Source organism: Nylanderia fulva, unplaced genomic scaffold (assembly GCF_048542155.1).
Source record: "Nylanderia fulva isolate GAGA-0341 unplaced genomic scaffold, ASM4854215v1 Scaffold358, whole genome shotgun sequence".
Taxonomy (NCBI): Eukaryota; Metazoa; Arthropoda; class Insecta; order Hymenoptera; family Formicidae; genus Nylanderia; species Nylanderia fulva.
Window position 1 is genome coordinate 18,037 of NW_028190431.1, and position 23,845 is coordinate 41,881.

General features: G+C 46.7%; 1 non-coding gene and 2 pseudogenes across 1 annotated transcript; all 3 read left to right on the forward strand.

The window, feature by feature from the left end:
* Positions 1-247: 247 nt before the first annotated feature.
* LOC146722174 (small subunit ribosomal RNA) lies at positions 248-976 on the forward strand (annotated as a pseudogene; the record flags this gene model as incomplete).
* Positions 977-1,795: 819 nt separating this feature from the next.
* Positions 1,796-1,950, forward strand: LOC114944558 (5.8S ribosomal RNA). The gene has a single exon (XR_003822213.1). It is a non-coding gene; the product is annotated as a 5.8S ribosomal RNA (ribosomal RNA).
* Positions 1,951-3,005: 1,055 nt separating this feature from the next.
* On the forward strand, positions 3,006-5,338 carry LOC146722175 (large subunit ribosomal RNA; annotated as a pseudogene).
* Positions 5,339-23,845: the final 18,507 nt, after the last annotated feature.

Genomic DNA, 23,845 nt, shown 5'->3' on the forward strand with positions numbered 1-23,845 from the left:
TTGTTCGTCTCCGTAAACAGGAATTTACGGAGTCTCGCACCAATTACTCTCATACACGCTATCTCACTCACTTCCGCAACGCTCTCATTCTCTCCCTCATTCATTAATCAAGAACGAAAGTTAGAGGTTCGAAGGCGATCAGATACCGCCCTAGTTCTAACCATAAACGATGCCAGCTAGCGATCCGCCGAAGTTCCTCCGATGACTCGGCGGGCAGCTTCCGGGAAACCAAAGCTTTTGGGTTCCGGGGGAAGTATGGTTGCAAAGCTGAAACTTAAAGAAATTGACGGAAGGGCACCACCAGGAGCGGAGCCTGCGGCTTAATTTGACTCAACACGGGAAACCTCACCAGGCCCAGACACCGGAAGGATTGACAGATTGATAGTTCTTTCTTGATTCGGTGGGTGATGGTGCATGGCCGTTCTTAGTTGGTGGAGCGATTTGTCTGGTTAATTCCGATAACGAACGAGACTCTAGCCTGCTAAATAGGCGTACCTTATGGTATCGCGAAGGCCCCCGGCTTCGGCTGGCGGGTTTTTACTACCAACGTACAAACAAATCTTCTTAGAGGGACAGGCGGCTTCTAGCCGCACGAGATTGAGCAATAACAGGTCTGTGATGCCCTTAGATGTTCTGGGCCGCACGCGCGCTACACTGAAGGAATCAGCGTGTGTTCCCTGGCCGAAAGGCCCGGGTAACCCGCTGAACCTCCTTCGTGCTAGGGATTGGGGCTTGCAATTGTTCCCCACGAACGAGGAATTCCCAGTAAGCGCGAGTCATAAGCTCGCGTTGTTTACGTCCCTGCCCTTTGTACACACCGCCCGTCGCTACTACCGATTGAATGATTTAGTGAGGTCTTCGGACTGGTGCGCGGCAATGTCTCGGCATTGCCGATGTTGCCGGGAAGATGACCAAACTTGATCATTTAGAGGAAGTAAAAGTCGTAACAAGGTTTCCGTAGGTGAACCTGCGGAAGGATCATTAACGTTCCGGAGGTCCTGCTCTGCGTCGAGAGTCCTCTCTTTTGGGAGAGACGCGCGCTCGCAGCAGTCGGCGACTGAATGGACGCGCTGAAAAGGCGCTCTCAGAGAAAAAGAAAATAACGGATTTGACGGAATTTGTTGTTGTGTTTTGATATAACGACGGACGCCGTCGCGCCTCTCTGACCGAAAGTAGTCGGCAAGCAGAGCAGCGCGCCCGGCGGTGTTCGACGACGATTCGGAGCGAGACGCTTCGCGATCACGCTCGTGTGTGTGCCATTCTCCGGCCACACACACACACACAGAGCGTCGATTCGGCGTTGAGCGCGAACCGGTGGTAACCTATGCCCGCGCACGCGTGTGTGCAGCACCCACGACGTTCGTCGACGCGCGCCATCCCCGTTGTCGCGGGGCAGCGGTCAGCGTGCCGAGAACACACGGTGTGCGACCGCGAGTGCCGAGCGAGAGGACCCCCATATATTATTATAATATATATATATAACACAGAGAAGGGATCGATGATATTTCGACCAATCTGTCAACTGTGTCGGTCCGACGGTTTCTTCAAAGAGCTTCCGCCCCGGCTCTCCCGTTGCGGGAGAGACACTCCGAACGAGAAACACACAACTCTATCTTTGTGCCGTAGCCTTCCCTGGCGGGAGGCGGCGGTCCGCGAGCGTCCTCGGACGCGCGCGGACAGGCTGATCGAAGAGCCACCACGATTATTCTCTCTCTCTCTCTCTCGTCCGAGAGAAGAGACCACGATGGTTGAACGAGAAGCGCGTTTCTTCGCGAACGCAAAAATTTCGAACGATTACCCTGAACGGTGGATCACTTGGCTCGTGGGTCGATGAAGAACGCAGCTAATTGCGCGTCAACTTGTGAACTGCAGGACACATGAACATCGACATTTCGAACGCACATTGCGGTCCACGGATACAATTCCCGGACCACGCCTGGCTGAGGGTCGTTTTAGTACCCCTAAACTGCTTGCGTCCGAAAAGCGCGCACGGCCACGACGCGGGCGACCAGAGAATGGCGCGCGCGTCGTCTGTGCCCTGTGCAACGCTTACAATGGGCGTACGAGCCATCGTTGGACGTTCGCCCGAGGTGTCTGTGCCGCGCCGACCGGCCGCGGTGCAAATCCTGGCGTCGTCTGAAATGACACACCGAAATAATAATAATGAGGAGGAGAAGCGCACAAGCGTGTAAAACGTTGGCGAACGCGCGCCCAGAGAATGCTGCGCGAATTAAGAGGGGAAGCGTGTTTGTGTATCCATGTCGTGTGTGTACGCGAGAGCCGAGGAGAAATGGGATGAGAGTAAGAGCGCGCGCGAAGGGAGCAACAAACGGCCAAAAAAAGGGTCAGGACGGTAAATGGCACCGCTTTCCCTAGAGCGGCGCGTGCGTCGTTGTCTCCCGAAAGTAGGTAGCGCTTGTTTCACCGTCTCTCCTCTCCGTACATCACACAGACTGACCGGACTGCTCTCGCACTCTGTGCCGCGTGTCTCGGTGCGATAGCGCTCGCGCGTCTTATGCCGAGGCGCCCTTGCCCGCACACATAACGGTATTACGGAGAAATATACGGCGCGTCGTCGTCCGGCGGAGAGAGCATTCGTAATCCTTTACCTCTTTACGGAGAAGGGTTTTGAATCGCAAGCCGACCGCGTGTCCGAGTCCACGAAATTTTCGTAAAGCGAGAAAAGGGGACCGGCGCGCCGCGTCGTGTACTCGTCGAATCGATTCCGCCCGAATTTCGTATATAAAAGAGAAGGGGGAGCTGAGAATCTCGAACCCCGCGATATATCGTCTCCATTACCACCAACGAGTGTGTGTGCGGTTAGCGCCCCGGCGATTTGCCTTCTCGCGTATTTCGTGTGCTGCCGCTGCTGCTCTCTCGTTCGACGCTCTCTCTCTCTCCCTCTTATAATATATATTATAGAGGAGAGACGACGATGAGCGACGCGGAGGAGGCAAACGGCTACGAAAGCTCATTATGCGACGACCTCAGAGCAGGCGAGATAACCCGCTGAATTTAAGCATATTATTAAGCGGAGGAAAAGAAACTAACCAGGATTTCCTTAGTAGCGGCGAGCGAACAGGAAAGAGCCCAGCACCGAATCCCGCGGTTCCGCCGCAGGGAAATGTGGTGTTTGGGAGGATCCGCTTATCCCGAGGTGCCGCATCGCGTCCAAGTCCATCTTGAATGGGGCCACTTACCCGTAGAGGGTGCCAGGCCCGTAGCGACCGGTGCGCGCCTCGGGAGGATCTCTCCTTAGAGTCGGGTTGCTTGAGAGTGCAGCTCAAAGTGGGTGGTAAACTCCATCTAAGGCTAAATACGACCACGAGACCGATAGCGAACAAGTACCGTGAGGGAAAGTTGAAAAGAACTTTGAAGAGAGAGTTCAAGAGTACGTGAAACCGTTCAGGGGTAAACCTAAGAAACCCAAAAGATCGAACGGGGAGATTCATCGTCAGCGGCGCTGGCTTCGCGTCGGTCGGCGATGTCCCGCGGAGTCCTTGCGGCTCGCGCGCGGGCACGCTACCGTGCGCCGATGTCCGGCGCTCGTCGTCGTGCACTTCTCCCCAAGTAGAACGTCGCGACCCGCTGGGTGTCGGTCTACGGCCCGGGTGCGGTGTCTGTCGCGTCGCCGGTAAAACGGCACGCGACAAACCCTCGGTCGCCCGGCCGGCTGCTCAGGCGGTACGCGCAAGGTATCAGGCCGCACTATTCACGGTGCGTCGAGACCGTCGCAAGCGCGCACCACGGTACTCGGAGGTTACGGACTTCGCGCCGTCCCCGGTCCTGGCCCGCTGTTGGTTACAGTACGGTACACCTTCGACAGGCCTGCGAACGTCTCCCGCGGTCTCGCGGGAGACCGATACCGGTCGGCGACGCTACTGCTTTGGGTACTCTTAGGACCCGTCTTGAAACACGGACCAAGGAGTCTAACATGTACGCGAGTCATTGGGACTTGTCGCGAGACCTAAAGGCGTAATGAAAGTGAAGGTCGGCCCTGGCCGTCGACCTAGGGAGGATGGGCCGCGTCGCGATGCGGCCTCGCACTCCCGGGGCGTCTCGTTCTCATCGCGAGAAGAGGCGCACCCAGAGCGTACACGTTGGGACCCAAAAGATGGTGAAATATGCCTGGTCAGGACGAAGTCAGAGGAAACCCTGATGGAGGTCCGTAGCGATTTTGACGTGCAAATCGATCGTCGGAACTGGGTATAGGGGCGAAAGACTAATCGAACCATCTGGTAGCTGGTTCCCTCCGAAGTTTCCCTCAGGATAGCTGGCACTCGGCCGTTCCGCACGGAACGCGCGCGAGTCTCATCTGGTAAAGCGAATGATTAGAGGCCTTGGGGCCGAAACGACCTCAACCTATTCTCAAACTTTAAATGGGTGAGATCTCTGGCTTTCTTGAATTATGAAGCCACGAGCATCTTCGGATCAGAATGCCAAGTGGGCCATTTTTGGTAAGCAGAACTGGCGCTGTGGGACGAACCAAACGCAGAGTTAAGGCGCCCAACTCGACGCTCATGGGACACCATGAAAGGCGTTGGTTGCTTAAGACAGCAGGACGGTGGCCATGGAAGTCGGAATCCGCTAAGGAGTGTGTAACAACTCACCTGCCGAAGCAACTAGCCCTGAAAATGGATGGCGCTGAAGCGTCGAGCCTATACTCTGCCGTCAGCGGCAAGTGGGGCGGCAACCGGGAGCGGGCGTTAGTCTTCTCTCGCGTCGTCACGAAGCCCTGACGAGTAGGAGGGTCGCGACGGTGAGCGCAGAAGGGTCTGGGCGCGAGCCTGCCTGGAGCCGCCGTCGGTGCAGATCTTGGTGGTAGTAGCAAATACTCCAGCGAGGCCCTGGAGGACTGACTTGGAGAAGGGTTTCGTGTGAACAGCCGTTGCACACGAGTCAGTCGATCCTAAGCCCTAGGAGAAATCCTATGTCAATGACGGCGTACAATATACTCGAGTGTCGAGAAATAATAATAAATATTATACGAAAGACACACGCCCGTCGGGCGATAGGGAATCCGGTTCCTATTCCGGAACCCGGCAGCGGAACCGCATACAATTCGGGCCCTCGTAAGAGTGTTCGTCGGGGTAACCCAAAATGACCTGGAGACGCCGTCGGGAGATCCGGGAAGAGTTTTCTTTTCTGTATAAGCGTTCGAGTTCCCTGGAAACCTCTAGCAGGGAGATAGGGTTTGGAACGCGAAGAGCACCGCAGTTGCGGCGGTGTCCGGATCTTTCCCTCGGACCTTGAAAATCCAGGAGAGGGCCACGTGGAGGTGTCGCGCCGGTTCGTACCCATATCCGCAGCAGGTCTCCAAGGTAAAGAGCCTCTAGTCGATAGAATAATGTAGGTAAGGGAAGTCGGCAAATTGGATCCGTAACTTCGGAATAAGGATTGGCTCTGAGGAGCGGGGCGTGTCGGGCTTGGTCGGGAAGCGGGTCTGGCTGACGTGCCGGGCCTGGGCGAGGTGAACGGTCGGCGTTCTCGCGCCGGTCCCGGGATCCGAGCTCGGTCCCGTGCCTTGGCCTCCCGCGGATCTTCCTTGCTGCGAGGCTTCCGTGGCGGCGCGAGCCGTCGTGGTCGTCCTCTTCGGCCGCCATTCAACGCTCAGCTCAGAACTGGCACGGACTAGGGGAATCCGACTGTCTAATTAAAACAAAGCATTGCAATGGCCCTCGCGGGTGTTGACGCAATGTCATTTCTGCCCAGTGCTCTGAATGTCAACGTGAAGAAATTCAAGCAAGCGCGGGTAAACGTTCTCTGGGACGTTCTCACATACCCCGTCCACCGGCCGGAACCCCTTTTGGCGCCTGTCGAAGATGTCGAGGGCTGCCAATCTCTTTGCCAATATTTTGTGGAAGTGTTCTATTATAACGGATCCTATGCTGAGAGGTCGGTATTCCGTCGGACCTGGCCGATCGGACATACCCCCCTTCTCAAGGAATACCGTTCTGGTTGTGGCGATTGATGAGGGGATCGTCTCTGCCAGGAGCAGCAGATTGAACAGAAGCGCACGAAGAATCGCAGGAACAGCGTTCCACATCCTCGGCGTAATCTGGTCCAATCCGGGCGCAGTGCTAGTCCTTACGGAAATCCTGTTCACCTCTGCAGGTGTTATAGGATCCCAGAGCAAGGTCTTATCCGCCACAGGAACTGGATCCGTGGCAGCGCCATCGCCGAGACCTTCGAGGTGAATCCCTCTCGGGCCCGACGTACGGTTCCGGCCAGCACTCGCAGCCTGTGCCGCTTCCCCAAACGACTCACGCAAGTCCGTCATGTCTCCATCCGCACCGCTGGAGGCCTCCATAATGGGGCGCTAGCAGTTAAGGAATTCGACAGCAGACGGCCTCTCGCGCACCGAGTCGCCCTCGAGGATACGCGACAAACAGGACTTCTTGTTCTTTCTGTAGAGGGATTGCACAATTGCATACTCCCTCTTTCTCTTCTGCTCCTTGCTCTCTCGTTTAACTGTAACTGGAGGACAGTGCTTCTTTGCCGAAACGCGTTGCGGAGGGCGCACTTGTAGCGGCCGAGGGAAGATCATGCCCAGCCATCTCTCGATAGCCAAGACGTCGACCCTCCCCGCCGTCAGAGCATCTTTTGCCGTGCCAGCAAGAGTATCAGCCTCGTAGCTACGGAACGCCGCACTCTGCTCTACGAGTGATTGTATCTTGTCCCGCAGTTTCTGAGAACTTTGTTCAGGGGGAGGCTGATGTGCGCTTTGATCGTCAGTACTAGCCTCAATGGCCGCAGGAATGGTGTCGGCTCGTGTCATCACCGCACCATCCCTATCGCCCTCATCGATCACAATCGCGCGACGCGATTAGATCTTTTGGCAGAAGTCTCTAACCATCACTCGGTAAGGCTCCTGCCGCCGTTTACCCTTGATGGCTTCGAGACTCCTATTGGGGAACCTTGTCTCCAGATACTGGTTAATGAAAGGTTCCCCGGCTAAGATGCCTTCTCAGCGCGTGCCATGAATATAGTTTTTTCCACTGACCATCTGGCCTTTACGCGGTCAACATTGATAGCACTGTTGGCTTGTAGTGGTTGTGCACGTACTTTGTGGACACCAAGACCACGCATGTTTTGGAATCTCGCCGAACAATGCTCACAGCTGACCATCTCCTCCTCTAGGCTGTCCGCTTCAGCCTGGCTGGTCCTTATAGTGATTCGCGACGGACCAGCTGCGACCCCGTCAGGGTCCTCCGCACCTCTCGCGCGCTCACTCAAGCGAGCACTCGCACGCAGACCCCGGGCCATCCGAGAACCCGGGACATCAGAATCATTCTTAGCTTTATTCATAATTTACTGCGTGTAGGGGGGCAAACGGATTGACAACCGAGAGCCCCCCAAAAAACCCCGGTCTTTCTTGGCCCCACAACTCACCATGACCGTAGGCGCATGGGCCGAAGCCCTTAGGGGCGCACTTCGCTGTACACTCGCTTAGTCGACACCTACCAAGTCTAAACTTCCAAAGTAGGCCGTTTCCGGGAGCACCACGAGGAGGTGGAGGTACAACTTGGACGTGAGAGGCTGAAGGTCCTTACTAGAGGACTTCGTTGGCGCATCACGAACCAACCACGACTCTCTCTAAGTACCATCGCGGCGTGTTGCTTTGAGGACCGAGAGAGTCATAGTTACTCCCGTCACAGTCCTTTCATCCGTGCTTTGGGACGCCCGGAGGCGCTGTCGTTCTCTGCATGTGGCGTGCGTCGATCTGTCGAAAGCTTTCGATACGGTTGCGCACGCTGCTATTCATACGACTCTCGATGAGCTGGGGCTCCCTCGGGAGTTTAGAGAGTACGTAAGGGCTGTCTATTCGAATGCGCTGACCGAGTTGCAGGGGGTCAGCGCTAAGGAAGTGTCGGCCATCAAGATCGGCCGTGGCGTGAGACAGGGTGATCCGTTGTCGCCCCTGCTGTTCAATCTGGTCGTAGAGAGAGCACTAGGAATTCTCTCGGAGAACGTTGGCTATCGGTTGGGTGGCCGGCTTATCAATGCACTGGGCTACGCAGACGACATTGTGCTCCTGGCCTCTACCAAAGATGGGCTGCAGGAGAACTTGACACGGCTTTATGACGCCTTTTTGAGAAATGGGCTCGAGATCAACGCGAGAAAGACCGAAGTGCTGTCCATGGTGGCGTCCGGCAGAGACAAGAAGGTGAAGGTGGACACCACACCTTATTTCACCGTGGGGGGAGCGATGATACCGCAAAGATCCCTGGTCGATGTCTGGACGTATCTGGGCTGCGAGTACACAGGTGCTAGGGAACTCGCAAGCGATCCACCCTTAGCTCAGGCCATCGAGCAACTCACGAGGGCACCTCTTAAGCCGCAACAGCGGCTGAGGTTGTTGCGTGACTGTCTCCTTCCACGGTATTATCACCGATGGACAGTGGGTACGGTCTCGGCCAAAACCCTCAAGGGTAAGGATATCATCGTACGCACTGCGGTGCGACGATGGCTGCGTTTTCCTCATGATGTTCCTGCTGGATACCTGCATGCGCCGATACAGAGTGGCGGGCTTGGAATGCCTCTATTGAGAACTTTGATCCCAATTCTGAAGCATAACCGACTGCAGCGGTTGTGTCGGAGTACTCTGCCCGCAGCATGCGCGGCTGCCGAAACCACGTATGTGGCTAGGCAGCTTGTCTGGTGTGAAAACCAGATGCGAGTGCGGGGCCATAGAGTGACTACAACCGCTGAGCTCAGACAGCAGTGTGCGGCCTGGTTGCGCGAGTCGTGCGATGGGAGTGGACTCAGAGAGGTTGCGGCCTCCAACCTGAGCTCCTACTGGGTATCGGCTGGCGCCGATGCCATCCCAGGTGCCGACTACGTGCACTATCACCACATACGGGTAACTGCATACCGTCTAGAGCGAGATGCTCCCGATGTCGTGATGAGCGCGATAATCGCTGTCGTGCCGGTTGTCCCGAAACCGAGACGCCGGCTCACTGCGTGCAACGCTGCTTCAGAACGCACGGAGGGAGAATCCTGCGGCATGACGACCTATGCCGTCAAGTTGGTGGCTATTTACAGCAGAAGGGATGGCGCGTCGATGCGGAACAAGCGTATTCGACGTCTGCCGGCCGGAGGCGGCCCGACCTGACCATCGCTAAGGGTGGTGAGGCAGTGGTCGTAGACGCGCAAGTAGTGTCTAGCGAAACCGCGTTGGAGATGTCCCACGAGCGTAAGGTGGAGAAGTACCGATCATGTAATGATCTGGCAGCCGCTGTGGCGGAGCGCACAGGAGTACCTCGAAGTAATGTTCGTTTTACCGCCATTACAATTTCGTGGCGAGGTGTCTTGAGCTCGCGAAGCGAGTCTGAGTTGCGAGAGCTGGGTTTAACGTCCGCCCAGCTCCGAACGTTGACGACTCGAGTTTTGTGGGGCTCATGGCTGAACTGGAAACGTTTTAACGCAATGACATTGCGTTATAACGAAGGAAGGCGGAACGTGGCCTCATCTGGTGGTGCATGATGGATGGCCTGTAGAGTTGGGGGCCTCCGCATCAATCGCGCAAGTTTGAATAATTGCGTGAATGGTCGAGGTGAAGTACGAGCTGCCTTTGGCTAGCTCCGACCTTCACGCTCCAGGGTGTTGACTGCGAACACCAACAGTAAACACCTCTGCAATATCGTTGTCGGTGGCGACTTGGCGACTGTGATTTTGTAGCAGTCGTCGCGCACCGTAGACGAAACATAGCCAAATGCCTCGTCATCTAATTAGTGACGCGCATGAATGGATTAACAAGATTCCCACTGTCCCTATCTACTTACTAGCACAGCATTGCCACGAGTCGGAGTCGCAAGAGCAAATGGCTCATATGTGGCGCGCACACCTAGTGTGTAGTAGCGTGGCTTCCTCTTGCTTGTTTCGCACACAGAGCCAAGGCCGAGGCGTGAATGCCGAAGAGTCGAAGGAGAGTTTAAAACAAAAAGTGAAACTGCGAATGACTAGATTGACCAGCACAAACTCTGGACAAATAATCTAGGAAATGAAAACGCAAAATCGGTAAACAAACCGATAGCCCAAAAACTGGTGTCCTAAGACTTGGCCCCAGAGTGTTCGGCCCGGAGCTCGCCGCTTCCCCTTACAAACTCTGGGTGCCTCGAAAATACGGATTGTTCCCAGGCGCGCATGCCGGGTCTGTCGAATGTCGGGGCGAAGGTCGCAAGCGTGTCCTTAACGGGACGCCGCATACGTTTGTGGCTGGAAACCGGCTCGATGGATCGGACATGCAGTGGAACAATCTAAGAACACTCGGTGTTTCTCTCTGCGGCATGCGGCACGCGGGGAGGTTCGCCGGGAGTTGTCCAAAGGGGCAGTCACCCAGACTGAGGGCAAAATGGACCCGGTCCCACGGGCTATGGGCCCGGACCTTGAGGACGGAAGGAAGTCAGGCAGTACGCGTTGGAAGTCAGCAAAACATCCGGAAAAGCAGTACGTGGCGATTCGGCCCTTGGGGTGCGCTCCGGTGCAACTCACGGGGCTGGCCACGCGGTGGGTTTCAAAAAGGGCTAAAGGCAACACGCCTTAAGGACCCAGTTGAACCCAACGCAAGATTGAAAAGCAACACGCCGCGTGGCGATTCGGCCCCTGAGGTGCACTCCGGTGCAACTCACGAGGCTGGCCACGCGGTGGGTTCCAAAAAGGGCTAAAGGCAACACGCCTTAAGGACCCAGTTGAACCCAACGCAAGATTGAAAAGCAACACGCCGCGTGGCGACTTGGCCCCTGGGGTGCACTCCGGTGCAATTCACGGGGCTAGCCACGCGGTGGGTTTCAAAAAAGGCTAAAGGCAACACGCCTTAAGGACCCAGTTGAACCCAATGCAGGATTGCAAAGCGGCACGCCGCGTGGGGACTCGGCCCCCTCCCTGGGGTGCGCTTCGGCGTCGCTGTCGGGGGCTGCCGCGATGCGTGTTGAGACTGACAGAAAACGTAAAATGCAAATGGGTGCGGCCCTGGGGACAACAAAGCAAGGGATTGAAAGGAATGGGCGGGACCTCCAGCCACATCATGGCCAGCGAGTGTCCACAAGCGTTAAAGGTCTCCCGAGTAGTGCCGGGAACCCCAAAAACTCTCCAAGATTCTAAAGCAACACGCCGCGGCGAATGAAGGGAGCTTATCATTATCATTTTCAGGACTTCCACCCTCAGGATTACACACTGCATTGCTACGACAAGTCGGCGTCACTGACCAAATGGCTCACAAGTAGCACGCGCACATGGATGCGTTGGAGGAGCGCACTCGGTGTCGCTCGCACAGCGAAACTTTTTCCTCATCCGAGGACTGGAGTGCTGGGGGTGGTACGGGTGCGTTTCCCGTACCTATCTATTCCAATCCCTGTCCTACCTACACCAAGTTCCGCCTTCCCGGAGACCCATCACATGTCCGCTCGCCTTCCTCATGCTGCGGTTCGATGGCGGGGGAGCAGGGGTCTCTGTCTGCGCCTGATGGGCCCCGCGCCTCCCGGTTTCTGGCCCGGAGGCGCGGGGGCCAAAGGGCGGCTTCTTTTCTTTCAGGAACATCATCATCGGTATCCTCGTCGTCGCTCCGGTCGTTTCGTTTCGTTTTACTTTGTCTCGTTCGTTCGTCTGCCTCGGGTGGAATGCCGATAAATAGGTAGGCGTTTCCTAACAATGGCGCTCGTCTTAATGTTAAGGTGTTAGGTACCGTGCCGAGGGCATGAATGGCCGCGTGGACGGTAAGATCGCGGTCGCTAACGGTCCGCCCGGGATATCTGCCGCCCTCCCGGTGTATTTAGGCTTGGTGGCGTAGTGGTGGCTCTGCGTCGCTTGACCCTCCTTTCCACCGTACTCGTGGGAATATAAATGGAAATGATAAAACCTTTGGTTAGGAGAAGTGCCCGCCTGATAAAATGCTTCCTGCCGGGTAGGGCAGCAGCCCAGGAAGCACTTAGTGGTAGCGGCCTTCGTGCCGTCCGAGTTGTGCTAGCTAGATGCGACGCGACCGTGGGCGGGCCCACGCCGGCGTCCGATAGTCGGCTGGGACCGAGCGTCGAAGCAAGGAAAAATCGCGAAAACAGAATTAGGATTAGCACCGCGATTAGCTCCGCGAATAGCTCCGCGACTTGCGCCGCCGTAAACAACGATGAAATTAGCTCCGCGAACTCCCCAAAACCCCAACCCCACACCCATAATAAACCGGATCGAGCCGGGCCGCAACAAAGCGCGGCAAGGTCCCCTTTTACTCCTACTTCGTCTGAAAATTTCTCACTGGCGACCACGGGAGTGAGAGTCCTGCAGCTGAACATGAGACGTTCGGCAAAAGTCACGGGAGAGATGCGTCAGCTCGTCGTCGAAAAGCGGCTTGACGTCCTGTTATTGCAGGAGCCATGCGTCAGGAAGCGGGACTCGAGTCACACCTTAGTTGGGTTAGGATTAGGAATGAGAGTGGCCGCCGTGCGTTCACAGCGCCCGTGGGCAGCGGTGGCAGCCTGTAACTCTCAATTCCAGCTGTTGTTTATCTCGCAGCTTAGCACAGCTCATTGTGTCTGTGCAGAAGTGCAAGCACCTGGCTTCTCCTTCCATGTGGCTTCGTGCTACTTTCAGTACTGCAAAGAAATAGAGAAGCACCTCAGGCACTTCGAAATGGTGTTTCATTCGCTGAGGGGGAAGAGATTGATAGTTGCGATAGATGCCAATGCCCAATCGCCGCTGTGGGGTCCCCAGGAGGCGGACGAAAGAGGTGCGAAAGTCGAAGACCTCATCCGGGCATCTGGTATAGAGGTGGTCAACGATGCTGGCCAGAAACCCACCTTTTGGACGGCAAGAGGTTCATCATATATCGATGTGACCTTGGCGTCGCCCTCCATGACCCGGTTCATCAGGGAATGGAAGGTACGGGACAATTGGACAACCAGCGACCACAACTCCATCGACATCAGGCTCAGAGTGCCGAAGGGGCGGGACGCCGGGGGTGTCGCGAACATGAGGTTCGACACCCGTCGGGCCGACTGGGAACGGTTTTCCGGGACTCTCGCTGATCTTTCAGGGTCCATGCTGGAGGCGCTCGAGTTGAGGTCGGCGGAGGAAGTAGAGGAAATGGCCGAAAAGCTCGCAGTTGTTCTTAGCGAGGCATGCAAGGCCTCAATGCCAAGAAAAAGGCATTTTAGGAAGTCCAACCCGTGGTGGACTAGGGAGCTAACAATCTTCAAGAAAAGGCTATACAGGTTGAGACGTGGCCTGCAGAAGGAACATGGCCAGCCCTCATACGTGGAAAAACTGTCGGAGTACCGCTCTTCTTTGCGGCTGTATGGCAGAAATATAAAAAGGGCAAAGATCGATAGTTGGCGGGAATTCGTAACATCTCATGGAAATTTAGAATCTTGAGGCTTCGTTTATAAGCAACAAGCGGAGAAACTCCGAGTAGAAAGAGTGCTCAGCACACTCAGGCATGGCGAATCTTCAACCATGACTCTAGAGGAAACAGCCAACTGTCTTCTTAAAGTACACGTCCCCGATGACCGAGTTGAGAGCGATACACCGGAACAAAGCGTATTACGGGTTAACGCGTACACGCCACCTGAGACACCGGACGCCTCCCATTTCACGGTGGTAGAAACGATAAGAGTAGCGAAGACTCTCAAAAACAATAAAGCGCCGGGAACCGACCTCGTGGAAGTTAGCGTATTAAAAGCAGCGTTGAAAGTGATCCCCGGCCAGATCACTAAACTGTTTAACGAGTGTTTAGAGTGGGGCGTCTTTCCCTCCGCCTGGAAGATTGGCTCGTTGCGGGCCTTGCTGAAGGGAGAGGACAAGGACGAAAGGGAACCGAAATCCTATAGACCAATTTGTCTCCTCTCTGTGGTAGGTAAACTTTTCGAAAAAGTAATTAAGGAGCGTCTAACGGGAGCGTCGCTGGCGCCGGGTAGAATTTCGGATCGACAGTTCGGCTTCTCGCGGGAAAATCGACGGAGGACGCGATAGTCGAGTTGCGAAGATTGGTAAGGATCTCTGAGGGTAGATACGCCGTCGCGTTACTTTTCGACACATCGGGTGCGTTCGACAACGTCTGGTGGCTTTTGGTCTTAGACGCGCTAAAGTCCCGGGACTGTCCGCGAAACGTATTCGAAGTAATCCGAAGTTACTTCAACAATCGAATAGTAAAGCTCGCGATAGGTTCGGTAGAGGTCTCCAAGCGGGCGTCGAGGGGGTGCCCGCAGGGCTCCGTCCTCGGTCCGGTCTGCTGGAACCTAATGTTTGACGGTCTTCTGCGACGGCTGGAAGCAGAAAAAATAGAATTCGTGGCATACGCGGATGATCTCGCCGTCGTAATAAGCGGAAACTCGCGTAGAGAGATAGAGGTAGAAGGTCAACGCGCGGCGAACCTAATAACAAAATGGTGCGAGTTCGCGAAACTCCAAGTCTCGGAACAAAAGACCGAAGTTATCGTCCTTAAAAACGAAGCGGTACAACGAAATCCAATCGGGAGCCGGGGAGGAGATCGACCGGATAGGAAGCGTAAACGAAATAGGAAAACCGCAGACTTCGTTAGCAGGCCACCAACCATTAGGATTAATAACGCGAGTATAAAGTTTAAAGGCGCGGTAAGATACCTGGGGGTCTACTTCGACGGTGGACTCGAGGTGCACACGCACTGCCGAAAGATAAGTAGCAGCGTCGAGCTACTATTCCGGAAATTCGGGCGTTTGGCGAGAGCGCAAGGGGGATTGAGTCACGCGACGCTAAGAACAATTTATCAGGGAGTGATCGTACCGAAAATTACATACGCCGCGGCAGGTTGGTGGGACCTATGCACCAAGCAGGACATCCGAGTCCTTAGATCCGCCCAGAGGAAAGCCCTCATTTCTGTAGTAAAGGCATATAGAACCGCGTCCTTCGAGTCGTTGTGCGTCGTTGCCGGAGCGATGCCCGCGGAGATATTGATAGAGAAGTATGCGACGCGATATAGAGTCCGTAAGGGACAAGACGCGAAAATCGGAAACATAGAAATACCCGCGGGAACCGAGAAAAAAGTAGCGTTAGGGCAAATCCAGGAAGAGGCGATAAACATGTTGCAGACAATGTGGAACTCGTCAAACAAGGGTCGTACCACGTTCGCTTTCTTCGACACAATATGGCTCAGAATGGCCATGAAATTATTCCAAACCGACCACTGGGTCACGCAGGTTCTCACCGGACACGGAAACTTCCGAGCACGTCTTACTAGTTTAGGGCTTGTGGACGGTGCCGCATGTGTCTACGATGGTCGAGAGGACACGATCCAGCACTTCCTGCTGGAGTGTACGGGCCTTGAAGCGCAAAGAGTCGCTTTGCGTGAGTTGGTTCCAATCGAGAAGTGGCGATGGCCGGAGGTGGCCCAGTTCCTCGTGTCAGATCCAGAGGTTTTCGCCGTCTTCGTCGATTACTGTCGAGGAGTCGTTCGCTCTCCGCGACAATGTCTCGATTGAACGCGCCATTTCGGCGCTCGCGCTCGCATACGGCCGTGCGTAGGACCGTGCGTCGCCGACCGCGCCTGGCCGGCCGGTTGGGTACTATAAGAGATACGTCGCGCTCGGCGCGTCGAACGAGTCGAGCGAGTCCGGACGAGTCGTAAACGTACTTTCTCGAGTCTCTCGCCACTCCGGCGTGTTTCGACCGCTCTCCGTACCGTCGTCCGACGTTGGCCGGTCGGTTGGGTACTATAAGAGGGTAGGAGAGATTAATATTGTCGTGTCGCGCTCTCGACGTTGACAAACGAAGAATCGCCCGAACGGGTCGAGACGGATTTTGTCGAGTCGCGACTCTGACACGGAGAGAACATTTATATAAAATGTTTGATTTGGAAACCACGAATATATAAAATAATATACGATCGTCGCAGAACGCGCCGCCGCCAAGTCTTCTCATGCTTGGAGGTTGCGTGTCTCGCGAGAACGTACGTTCGACTCTCGCGTCGTCTCGTATTCCTCTTCGCCGGGATTACGGTGCGGCTCTTCTCGTTCGTCGCCGAACGCGCGCAAAATTAACGCACACTTATTTATTACGAGCACAGCATTGCCACGAGTCGGTTGTCGCAAGACCGAATGGCTCTTATGTGGCGCGCACGCCTCTAGTGTGTTGGCCGCGCGGTTCCCTCTCGTTTCGTACGCAGCAGCGGAATCGTCGCGCTTACCGAGCATCTACTCCACGGATACGAGTTTGCGGGAAGAGTTGCTTCTTCCCGCTCGCTTTGTACGCCGTAGCGAAATCTTATTGCTGGTCGTGTGCGGTTAAACGCGTACGAACCAGACAGAACAGTCCTCGACGTCTAAGCATCGCCATCGTCGATCTAGCGTCAGGGTGAATCGCGCGGTCTCTCGAGACCGCGCATCATAACATTTGGAGAATAAGAACACGAGTATTTTGATCTTGTGGATTTTTGAACGGAGAGGAGGAGGAAGAAGAGGAGAGGCGGCGGCGTCGGGGTTTACTCTCGCCTCCGTCGTTCTCTCGTACGCTTTACATAATAGCGTTAAACACAGCAGAGGTGTCGCCGACCGGCTGAGCAAGACCGGCGGCAAATAAAATGGCACATACGAGCGTGTCGCGCGCGCGTCGGTGTTTCGGCAATCGAACGCGCGCGCGCGAAAAAGAGCTAGCGACGAGTCTTCGGGCTCGCTCGCAGTTACTCCCTTGCGAGTAACCGAACACGAAGCTCCCTGGTTGATCCTGCCAGTAGTCATATGCTTGTCTCAAAGATTATAAATGTAATTTATTTAATTACATTTTTATTTTTTAAATAACATATATACGTTCCAAAAATATAAGCCATATTATTATATATGTACGTGTGTGTGGGTGTATAACTATCATTTAATACCATTCACGTTAAATCACATTATTTAATCATATTATAACTATATCACTAACATTATAATTAATACTTATATAAATCATTTTTAAAGTAATTTTTTTTAAATTCTAGTTATCACTTTATCAGAATTAATGCAAAGATTTTTAAGGCATTTTTCAATTTTGCACACAGCCCACTCTATTCCATTGCTAATTTATTTGTTAAAATATGTTTCAACAAACATGTACGAAATCACATTCTGATGAATCCTTACCCCTCCTAAAAAGCTCAATTGTCTGTCAAAAAACTAAAATAATTTAATAATATTTTGTTTGATCTAAAAATATCAAAATAAAACATTTGTTTTTCTCTTTTAAAAAAAAGTTAACATTACTTTTCTTTTAACTTCTTTAAAATTATTTAACATATATAATAAATATGTCCAAATATTGCTTTTTATAAGACATTTCAATAAAATGTTTCTAATCGTAAGTATAAATACTAATATTTTGTATATCCATTTCTGCAGCAACACATTTGTTTTTTTTAAATTTATTATCATTCTCTGTAATTGTTTCTAACGGTATCTGCTGGCAATCGAAATCATAATGTTCATTTTTTTTTAATCCGTTTTCCCCCTCTTTTTTCTTTATGTGATTTCCAACTTTATTAAACTTCATCCATTGTTGTAAGAGTTAACAATACTGCATTTAGTTCTGATAATTAATTTTGAAAACTTGCAAAAATAATTGACACATATTATTGTATATCACTAAATTTTCAGTTAGATAAATATTACGATTAAAATTTCCATTTTAAAGATGTTTACAGTGATATAAATAAAAAAAGTTAAAACTTTAATTTAAAAATATATATATTATAATTAAGGTTTTTTACAAAAATTTTTAAAAATTATAACAATTATTTTTACCTCCATCAATCTCAGCATTACAAGTTCGGATTGTGATATTGTATCTGAATTTTGTGGAACAAGGTCATCTTATTTTTCTGTTCATGTTTCTTTTGAACTTATAGATTTTCTATAGTAACCCGCAGACTTTTTGACTGAATATTAATTATTTTTTCATTACTTATTGTATCGGATCTTAGGTTTTTTTCTTTAATTTTTTATCAGGGTTTTTTATTTCATAAGTGCATTTGCTTTTTTTTAAATCGTTTGTTTTATTAGAAGTTCATCTAAATCATTTCTTGGGGTCAGTTCTAAACTGAATTTTCAGAAGAACTTGAAATTTTTTTTACTCGATTCATTTCTTATTTACCTTGTATTAATGGTGTCTTTATTTCACATATTTTGCTCTTATTTTTGTTAAGCTTTTGGTGTATTAGGAAATTATCAACTCTAATCATTGCGAGTTTTTATATTTATTGATCTTGTGCCGCTTGTATCTCAGAATTATCAAAGGGGATCCCTGTATTTTTTTTTTTTTGCTCGTTTTATACTCGATTTTTTGAGGTTTTTTCCATCATCACCTCTATATCGGGTTTTTTTTCACTAATTTTAAGTTGTCCTATATTTATCATATGTATCTAAAACGTAATAAAATTTTTGAATATTAAAAATTAGCTTTTTGTTTTTTATATATTTTATAATCAAATTCACTTAAAATTTAAATTTTAATATAAATTTAATACATATATATTATAATTTTAATTTATAATAATTTTTGATAAAAAAATAAATACATTTTTTTATACTAACGCTGCGGGGTACCAAAAATACGGATTATTTTTATATTATCCCAAACACAGAAAAATATCTTTTCATAATTGCTTATTTATCTTAATTTGACTTGTATATGAGGCCATTTACATTCCTTATTTTTTCAGTTTAACCATTCAGAAGGCCAATTTTGTAAAACCCTCTTCGACTCCACAATAATTTTACGCCAAATACTGTAAATAAAAAATTTATCAGCATTGAAATTATAAAAACTCATGATGTAAATAATATGATTAAAATGTTACGATAATAATAAAAATATAATAAAAATAATATAAATTTTTGGGAATTTATATGAGAGTATTATAATTACGTTTAATTATTTAATTACACATGCAATTAATATTAAACCTGTATTATTCAGTTGTGTTAACATCGGAAATATAATATAAAAATTTTTTTTATAAGGCATTTCCCCAAAATTTTTTGCTCTAATTTTATCAACAAAATCTCATGTCCTGAAGATGAGAATATTAACATGATCCCATTTTAAAGTTATGACGAAATTTGGCTGTGTATATAAATCTTCCACTAACACAATTTCTTTGCCAATGCAACATTTTATTGTCATTAGATTTATGAAAAATTAAATTGACATTATTTGTCCATTTCAAAAGAATCAATTATTTTTTGGATCCTCACGTAATATATATTGATATTGCAAAAAATTTTAAAATTGTTGGCAGAAATGAAATCTTTTTTGTAATAGGACCATCACCATGAGAGCGGGTAAAACATTTTCCTAGCGTATTAATTTGAATATATTTTGAATGTTTCATATATGTATTTTCTCATTTTTTGCCAAATCTTCTTGTAATTGCTGTAATGGTTGGTTAGTTTTACGAATTAATTTCTTTAAACGTAGACATAATAATTTTCAATTTAATGCAACTAAATTTATCCATAGCATCAAAAAAGTTTTTACTCTGCAGCAAGATGTAATCAATTATGAATATTATGTGAATATATTTGAAACCGTAGATAACCCTTTAAATGATTTTAACAAATTTTTAATAATTTTTGCATATTCTATAATAGAAATTTTTGATATGTTAAAATGGGTGTGCAAGATTGTTATTGCTAAATGTTATGTAAAAATTTAAATATCATTTTCTTGTAGTATTTTTTCAATATAATGGACCTGTAATATAAAAATTGCCGATATTCTGTGGGCTTTCCACTTTTGATAACTTTAATGATCTTGGTTTTGAGCAAAATCAGAAGGAATATAATTGCGTAACTTTTATTAGTTTCTTAAATTGTTCTTGTCTGAATTTGATAATCTTATCTTAAGTGGGTTTTTGAAAGCCTAACATAATTTTTTACGCTAACACCCAAACAAAACCAGGTGCCAAAACTAATCTATTGCCCCTTTTGTAACTAACCTAGATTTGGTAATTTTTTTAAAATTGTGTCACCATTTGATAATAAAGATTATCGATCCAGTAAAAAATTCTTTATCATTACTAACTCATATTAGATGTGTATGGAAAACATATATGTCCTTTATATTATCCCCCTTCAATAATGCTTTTTAGGCCAACTATTTATATCCGGGGGGTGCCCCTTTACATTTAAAATAAATGATTTAGCAGACGTCACAAATTAAAATTGCTTTAATTCGACTTTTATGATCGTCCCTCATAATCAATCCCTTATTAAAGCAATAGCATCGCATCACCTACAAACATTTTTAAACAACTCATTTTGCATTTTTTGGTTTTTTTTCCTTCACCATAATTAAGGCAATACATATACATTGTTTATAATATTATCTGCAAAATAATATTGGCCATAAACTCTTTGTGGAAACTTATATAGGTAAACCATCAAAATTTAAAAAATAATTGATGTTTTCAGAGCAAATTAAATTTTTAGTTCTTCATAATTTTAGAAGAGCTTTTTCGAGACCTAAGTGGCAGTAATCTCCCGTTTTCAATTTGGTATAATTTCAGTTGATTTAGGAGTTTGCAATAATGAAACGGGATCTTTAGGCAAGTATAATTGTGTGTGTTTGCAATATCTGTAAAAGGTGACGGAGTGATTTAAAGTGATATCTTTTCTTTTCAATACCCCTTTCTTATTCGTAAAAAGTTTCGTTTATCATTTAAAAAACAGATTTTCATAATTTTTACGCATAGCTTGACTTATTTGCATCCCGTGAAATTTTGTATCATACAGGAAATTATTTTCATTCAAAAGTTAATATTATTTTCATAAATAATATTGATTAGATTTCTATCTGAGTATACTTTATCAGAATCACAAAAAGACCAAGCATTCTCATCAAAAAACAATTAGTTGTTCATTATTATTATATTAATTCCCATAGAATTCCGCAGAATCATCTGAGATTATCATTTTCATATCGTTACTTGTTTTTTTGCAACTAATCTTCGTTTATGTCTTGCACTATAAATAATTGAGTGTTTTCGTTTGCGACCCATATTTTCACAAAATATTTTTTTCCTAAATAACTAACAAAATGAAAAAAAAGATATCTTGTTACAATAAATATGAAAAAAATATAAGAACAAAAAATAAGATAAAAAATATTGTAGATACAAACCTTAATTTTTTTATGTTAAAAATGTTTTTCACTTTTTTTTAAACCCACTTCTTATTGCAATTCTTCTGAGATCACTTTTTTTTGAGTCAAAATGCCCTTTCCTTATGCAAATAAAAAACACGTGCTGGTACACCAAAAACTGCGTATCGCTGCCGAGCTTTTTGGGGGGCAACTTTGAAACGCGCCTACACGGTCACGCTTCGCATTAGATTAGGTAAGATTGGTTATTAAGTAGCGTCCATTAAACGGTGACGGGGTGATTCTTTTACTTTTAGAACAAATCAACGTCAAGTCTTGACAAGATGAAAACTTAGCAGTCATTCTGCTGAACGCGACTTTTTTAAAAGAAAATATTTCAAATAAAAGTTTTTTTGATTCAAAGGAGGTCCCTAAAATAATGATCCCTTTATTTGAGGGAAAATTTAAGAGATATTTGAAGTGGTTTTCGTGTTATTTTAAATTGACACCTAATAAAATATTAGTTATAGCATAATAAAAAAAAAAAATAAAAAAATATAAATATTTATTAAATTATCATAAATTAAACTTTTTTTTCTAATATAAGAGTTTTAAACGCTCCTGTAATATAAAAAAAAATTTACGTATAAACGGCAACAAGAGCCCCCTCGCGGATGACATCGAATCCTAACGAAACTAATAATTTTTCGTTAGAATTAAAAACCGTGCCGGCCCAAATTTTTTTCTTGGGGCACGGCCAAGATTTTAAATTAATAATCTCATATTTTGAGATTTAATTTCATACCTTTAACCCCCCTACGGAAAAAAAATAAATAAAATGGGGGAAAAACACCAATGCAACACAACTAATATGGGTCATGCGGTTATTTTGGGCAATAAGAAGTTTTTAGTAATATATATAAGTTAATCAAAATTTAAAATTTCACCTTATTTTTCTCTAATATTTAATACAATCAAACATTTTTATATAAAAATATTAAATTTCTCTTTGATTTTTTTTTCTAATTTTAATTGTTTACGTCCCAGCACAACATCTTTAATGATGCACTGTGACATTTTCTGGCTATGACGATTTTTTATCATTATTGTTACATTTCGTGTATACTGTTATATCAATGTGACATTTTTGATGATATCATGTAACAATCATAACGATGTTGTGCTGTTAGATTAAATTATTTAAACGTACGCAGAAAATTTTTGATGTCACGTGACATTTCTTGCTATGACAGATTTTTTTACCTTTTGTTACATTTCGTGATATACTAGTTATATCATGTGACATTTTACAAGGGTTCACTTCAATTGGTATTATGATATCACGTTAAACCCTTTCCCAAAATCTCACAATTAAAATCCCCAGTGACATTACATTTTTTTGTCACCTTGTGGGCTCTATTGTGAGCTTATTGTGAATTCCACTGTGACATTTTTTGCTATGGGGGATTAATAACTTATAAGATACCTAATAACACAAACGCTAACACAACTAATAGGGGCCAGTGCTGTTAAGTGGGCAATAAAAGTTTTAGAATATAATAAGTTATCATCTAAATTTGGGATTTAAATTTTTCGCTAAATAATTTTTTTAATACAGCCACATTTAATATAAATATTATTTCTCTTTGATTTTAACGTCAAAAATAAAAAAATTCATGAAAACACTAAATACACAAGAACTATTTTGTGATACTTAAAAAATATAAAAATTATTGAGTTGTTCTTTGGGCCCGTAAAAAAAAAAGTAATTTAAAAATATGTTGTTTTTAACGAAAACTAAAATATACAAGTAAACGTAAAACCTAAATAATTTTTCCCGTCGTAGCGCGTTTTTGAGTGCCTTAAAACCCAAACTTTACACAAGTTCTGAAAATTTTTTATCTGTCAAAAAAGGAAATGTTTCTGTCGCCTACAAAAGTACCAAAAAAAAAGTTAATATAGTACCCGGACAATTTTTATCTATTAAAAGCATTAATTTTTTATAGTATATTTTTACATTTCATTACTTTTAAAATGTCCATAATATTAGTGTGTTCACTTCGAATTGCCTTGCGACCCCTCCAAGAACTTTTGTACCCAATTTATTGTAAATTTTTTCTAGTCCACTTTTATTTGATCGGGGGAAAGTGCCTCCTAATAAAAAACAAAAATTTTCCCACGAAAAAAATGTAAATACATAAAATATAACAATTGTTCGAGCCTTTTCTGGGAAATATTGAGCATCCTTTTTGTCTATTTTAATTTCAATTAAAGTCAGTTAGTCAGAAGGAAAAAGGGTTAAAATATATTTTTTAAAAAATAGATATCAGTAGTTTTGGCATATTCAACAATGGTACAATGAAATTATAATGAATGTTATAAAATAATCCTAGTTTAATCAAGCTTGAACAATCAAAATGCTTTTGAAAGCAATTTCTTTCTAACCATTTACATTATTTTACCAGCTCGAACCTTGAATTTTGTCTCAAATATTCAAAAAACAAGAAATAAGAAATGTAGACTATTTTTACCATTTGTTTTGTCCTTCCTCATTAGTTTTTAATGCGATGTCGAAATCAAGTAATTTTGTAAATTTCTTGAAAGGTTGTTCGGAATAAGAGAAAAAGTACACTACTACAGCTTGAACCAGATGCTGAGAGCAGTGGAAGCGAATTATTTGTACGCTCTAATTGCTTTAAAAATGCATTTTGTTGTTCCAATAATTTTTTAATCGCAATCGTGTTTTGCAGGATTGAAACAATATTCTGAA